Here is a 6,298-nt window from a genome sequence, read left to right on the forward strand (position 1 = left end):
AGGGGAGCATAAGCGGGGGATCCCATGGCATGTTCCAAAGCAACTCTTATGAAACATTAAAAGTACCACTCACAAGCAATATTAAGGTCAATAGATGATCATATGCATCTTGCCTGAAGTCTTAGTCACAAAGGACGTCAAGCACTTATAAACATGTTTTGAGCATACTAATTAAGGTTTCCTTCTTTGAAGCTTTTGTGTACTTGTGATTTATGCCAACTAGAGCATATGCTTATAAATGGGTTTTTTAACCAACAAAGTTTTTTGTGTACTATTTATGGTTATGTTAGTTAACATTTACTAGTTGTTCCCATATCAGTAGGATACATTTCCACTCTATTTACCCCCCTTCCCAAATGGTTCATTATTTGTGCATTAGCCACCTTCAAATCATAGGATTGGTAAACAAAAAGCAATCGAAAGAGCATTTTCAATGCAATCTATAATTTGTGCCAACTTCAGTTGAGTTATTTTTTAAGCTTTATTTCCATGCTTTTGATGCCAAAAAGTGGCCAAGATAGCGTTTATATAAGATACTTGAACCTACAAAACCTTAGAATTTGACTTTATATAAAAGTTCTTGGACATGTGTTATTAAAGAGATTTGAAATATGTTTTCAAGTTATTCAAAGATGACCTTGCACATACTGAGATAACACCCAATACTTTGAACTATTTAAAAAGTCATTTGATCAAATCCTTGCTTTAATAGATACTAATTGAATTGACATCTTATAACTATCAATAATTTTTAGATGCCACTAATTGATGTTAATTTCATTGACACAATATGGAGCTTTGATAAGGTGGATTGTCTTAAATCGCCAACATTGTCAATCATGCTTATTAACCATGCACTGCCTTGTTTACAAACTTGTGAGGCTCATGATGTTGCACATCGTTCATTTTCTATTTTTTGTGCTCTTTGCTTGCAAAAAAAATAAAAGAATGTCGTGCTTCACACACAACAAACAATGCTCTCCATATGTAAAGTTATGTAAAAGCCTAAGAGGCAATAAGTTATACTTTTACAAATGGCCAATTGATTCTATTTTAAAGGATTCTTTCAATGTTAAAAGACCACACATTCCAAGGGATTCATTATGTATCTTTGTGAAAGAAGTGTAGATAAAACTTGAAATCGTTTAAAGGAGAATGTTAAAGCAAAAACACTGAATGGAAAAGTAGGTATGAGTATTTGGTACTATTTAAGATGCTTAATTGTTGCATCAAATGGTCTTGATTAGTAGATAACATGTATTCTTATACCAATAACCATGTATACATATACTCAAAGAAAACATAACCTAAGGACATATTATCCTCTTGAGTGAATACAAATATGTCATTTATGTTTCCTCTTGGCCCCTTTTAGACTTTCTTTCATAATTAGGTACAATCATGTGATATTATTTATATAAAAGAAAAGGCTAAAAACTACCATACCTATACCCAAACCTAAAAAATGGCACTCATAAAATGATTCCAAACCTCTAGCTTCTCAATTCTACAAAGAAATTCTATGATACAATCATAAAAAAGACTCACTACAAAATATTCATGTAGCATGCACTTCTCTCTCTCTCTCTCTGTCTCTCTCTCTCTCTCTCTCTCTCAATGCTTGGGTGAAAAATGAGCTCTTCTATGGTCTCCAACATATGATATGCTCTAAATGCCCTCTCCTTACAACAAGCTATTCTCTCTGATATTCCAAGTAAGTGGCATTGCTCTCTCTCTCTCTCTCTCTCTCTCTCTCTCTCTCTCTCTCTCTCTCTCTCTCTCTCTCTCTCTCTCTCTCTCTCTCTCTCTCTCTCTCTCTCTCTCTCTCTCTCTCTCTCTCTCTCTCTCTCTCTCTCTCTCTATGTGATATCCCGACTTTGATTTAAAATCTTTTCGACTTCTCGCAAAATGGACTTGAAGAACTCTAAATTCATTAAATAGATAATATCTTGAGCAAAAAAACCCAAGGATTATAACCTTACATTTTTTCCGGATTGACAAGGATTGTAGCCACCTGTCACAGAAGTTACCATGTGAACGAGAGTTATGAGCCATATTAGTCATTATGTTAGTGTCTATAGTATAGATGGTCCAAAAATACTAGATTTTTGGACAAAACTAGCATATTTTTTTATTTTGGATATTATTTATTGTAAATATCCTAAAAAGCTATGGAAACTTCTAGAACAAGGTGTCATGTAAAAAAAGCAAGTGGCTTTTTCAGCCAATTTTGGAGATTTAATGCAAAAAGAAGGATTGGCGAAATCACATGCGTCACAATCGCAGTTTACAAGCAAAAGACAGCACTCCAAATGGGGAGAAGAATGAGTGATCTGGAAGATTTTTTAGCAGGTGTCTTAGGGTTTTACCCCCCCTTTCAAAGCCAACAAAACCATTGGATTTGCGATTTGAGCATCAGATTGCATCTTGGAAGCTTCAGATTGCTGATTTTGCTAAGATCCCCTCCATAAAGAGCTCTTTTTCTTAGCCACAAACCTTCTTCTTTAATTTAGCTATAAGTAAGAGGCATGGGGAGCAATTGAAAGAGGTCCAAGCAAGAGGGGAGAGGCCCTTCTCAGGAGTATAGAGCAAGAGGGAGGAAAAGAGAGGGAGGTAGAAGGATACCCCCCTCAAGAAGCTGCAAGAGGGAGTTAGAGAGGGAGAGAATTAGAAAGAGAGAGAGGGAAGAAGATCCCAAGAGGTTGTGAGATAGGGAATTAGAGAGGGGGTTAGAGAGAAAACGAATTAAATCAACTCCCCATGTCTCAGTCTTCAACTCAGCAAGCTGCTCTCATGCTCTCCCATCTCGAATTCATTCAACCTTCTCTATCTCTCAAACCAGGTCACGAACGATGGCTCCAAAGTAATGAGGCAGTAAGACCATGAAATCCACCGCAACTGGTTAAAGAATGAGTATTGCCACAGATACGAGAATATCCAAGGTTGCCAGAATTTCCACTACCAACGAAACATCGGGTGTGGCGAACATAAGCACAAGCAAATACAAAATTCCCAATGACGTCGTGCCAAACCAAGTTGTTCACAACTCAAAAATAGGCTATTATTTTCATATCAACACATAAAGTAATAAGGTTTTTGCCAAAATTAAGTATATAAAATGTTTGCATTTGCATTTACACTTACACGAGATGTCAATTTCATCTAGAGAGCATATTAATACATGCATATGTGGTTAACTACTACTTATGATTTGTAGATATATTAATTGAGATTATAATTTGTAGAATCATGATGAAAATAGTTGCAGGAGGTTATTGCACAAAATGAGTAAATGACGTTGTGCACACTCGAGTTTAGTAAAATAACTCGATATATTTATTGCCAAACACGACAATGGTTAAGAGTTGATTAATGCTTAAAAAGTGAAAGTCTATTTAAAGAATCTTGTAAATCATCTCGTTAAATTATTGTCGCAATATTTTTCTAAGTACCAACTAAAGGAAATTTGCTTATGTTGGGTAAGTTAGCCTTAAACGGGAAATTCGTGTCTTGCTTAACAACGTTGAAAGATTTATACTCAACACTTCTTTATGGGAAGAAGAATCCTCATTAGAATGTAAGGTTACCTTGGGTTAAGGATCTACCTTGGCTATATAAAGCTATAAACTGCACGATGGTGTGAGTTATTGTTTGAAAGGATTGTTTATGTTTGCTAGAATCTAGATCTTTGATTAAAAACATTGACAAACATGATAATAGGAAAGATCGCGCTAAGCTACCCCCAAGCTAGCTGCGAGACCCTACTCCAAGGGGGCCATGATTATCACTTGGAGAGACTTAGACCGGCTCCATAGGGAAAATGTCTGTCCGTAGGGATAGTCTCAAGCAGTGGGAAATGTGGATGCCAAAGAGGGCTTTGGTTATAAATTCCACATTACTCTTAGAATCTGAGGAGCCCCTTCGCGACGATCGAGGATGGGATCCTGGAATCCTAATACTAGTTACAAGGGAGGAATCTTGAAATTCTGTATATCTTCTGCAAGATCAGGAAGATGGAAATTGTAATAAACTTTCAATGTAATACGCGAATTTGTTTTTAATTCAAGGGTTGTTTGAATTGTATGCATGTTCGTGAAATAAATTACGTGAAGGAACATGTCATTTAATGAACTAAATAAGGAAGCTGGTTGTATATGTTTCAATAAATATGTTGTAGGTAATTAAAAAAACTAATGATGATATCGTCATCAAAGGAAAGCGAGTGGACATGACCCCCAACAGGTCCATCCAACGGTAGGGTGGTCCCGATTTGCTAGGAGCTTTTCTAAATCGACTTTACCCATGCAAGAGAGAAGCTTGTGATAATGATCTTGACGAATGAAGAGAAGGACAAAAGTTCATGTTGTCACATTTCTCACACACTCAACATACTCATACTCATACACTTAAGTGACCAAGAAGCGGAGGATACTACTATATCGATGCAAGCCGTCTAGCTTATCTTTAGAATAATCTGAAAATGGTAAAATGGATGGAAGATCTTAAAGTTATCAAGATCTATCTATTTTGTGAAGCCAGTGTAAACTCAACCATGTATACTAAGGGCAAGAAGATCAAACTAAACCTGTATATCTATGAGGAAGTTACAAAGATCCTTCCGATTCACAGAATAAAAGTTGTAGGTTGCTTTAGCCACTGCAACTACAAAAAAGATGGATTTCCTGAACTCCCTCAAAAATATAGATTCATAGATATCTACTCTCAGAATCCAAGTTACTTCATAAAGGATGTATTAAAGTGTCATGCTTAGATTGTATTAGGGAATCCTTTTCTGAAAAAAATAAGATGAAACTATGAGCTATCTGAATAATGTTTTTTTTTCCATTTGATTACCTTGTACATCCATTGTAATAAAGATTGATTGATACTTTATCAATCAGAGAAATAATGGAACCTTATTTTCCCTTAGAACCTCTAAAATTGCAGTTTAACTTTAGCAATGGAAAAAGAGTTTTATTTGAAATTATTTCAATAAATTAAGCAAGAAATAATTTGAGTATCAAACTCTAATATTAACGCTATATTAATTTCATAAAATTTAAATTGGGAATTGTTGAAATTTTTGTCAAGATTGTGGGAGAGAAGGAAGGAGTCTCACTTGTAGCTTTCTTGCTTGCACAATGGGGGAATACACACATAGGTGGAGGCTGAAAATAGTTTTCCTCTTCTTAGTTGTGTAAGCTAAAAGAACTCTAGCACATAGAAATAGAAGAACCCTATATATGGGTCTCAAACCAAACTCAACTAACTAAGGTGGCATACTAACTGAGCCACGAACTAGAGTAGATAAGGATAGCTGTCATCTAGCTATTATTCATGGGCGGTGTACCAACCGCATCTGCAACTGATAAGTCGGTGACATAAATGCACAACGGTCACCCTGGCATATCACGAGTGGAGCTCGATATCTCAACACTCCCCCTCAAGCTCAATCCCAATTCCTGCACACCAAGTAGGTCTCTCAACTTGCGCAGCTTCTCTGCGCCCAATGCCTTCGTAAATATGTCAGCTACCTGATCCTTTGTGCTAACATAAACTAGATCAATAAGACCTAGTAAAACCCTCTCCCGTACATAGTGATAATGCACCTCAATGTGCTTTGTTCTAGCATGATAGACTGGGTTATTTGCCAAGTGCATACTACTCATGTTGTCACAATAAATGACAATTGGCCCATCTGTAGGCTGATGCATATCATAAAGTAGCTTATGCAACCAAGCTACCTCACATGCAGCCATTGCTGCACCCCTATACTCAGCCTCTGTGCTCGACAAGGCAACTGTAGGTTGTTTCTTGCTGCTCCAAGTGACTACAGCACTCCCAAAAGAGAACACATATCCACTGGTAGATCGTCTATCAGAAATACTACCAGCCCAATCAGCATTAGTGTATCCATGCAACTGTATCTAAACCCTAGTCTCATAAAATAGTCCATACTGCAATGTGGACTTCACATACCTGAGTATGCGTCTAGCCGCATTCAAATGCGGTTTCCTTGGAGCCTGCATAAACTAACTTACCAATCCAACAACATAGCTCAAATCTGGCCTGGTAATAGTCATATAAATTAAACTTTCCACTATGTGTCTGTACATAGTAGGGTCTTCCAGAAGCTCACCTGCATCTGCACTCACCTTCACATTCTGCTCCAAAGGAACTGAAATAGGCTTACAGCCTGTCATCCCATATTTGGACAGCATGTCCAATCCATACTGCCTCTACAAGAGCCGTATCCCACTTGGTGATCTAATCACCTCAATGCCCAAGAAATAACGCA

This window comes from Lygodium microphyllum, chromosome 13 (assembly GCF_053477565.2).
Source record: "Lygodium microphyllum isolate KBCC chromosome 13, Lygodium_microphyllum_v1.1.10, whole genome shotgun sequence".
Classification (NCBI taxonomy): Eukaryota; Viridiplantae; Streptophyta; class Polypodiopsida; order Schizaeales; family Lygodiaceae; genus Lygodium; species Lygodium microphyllum.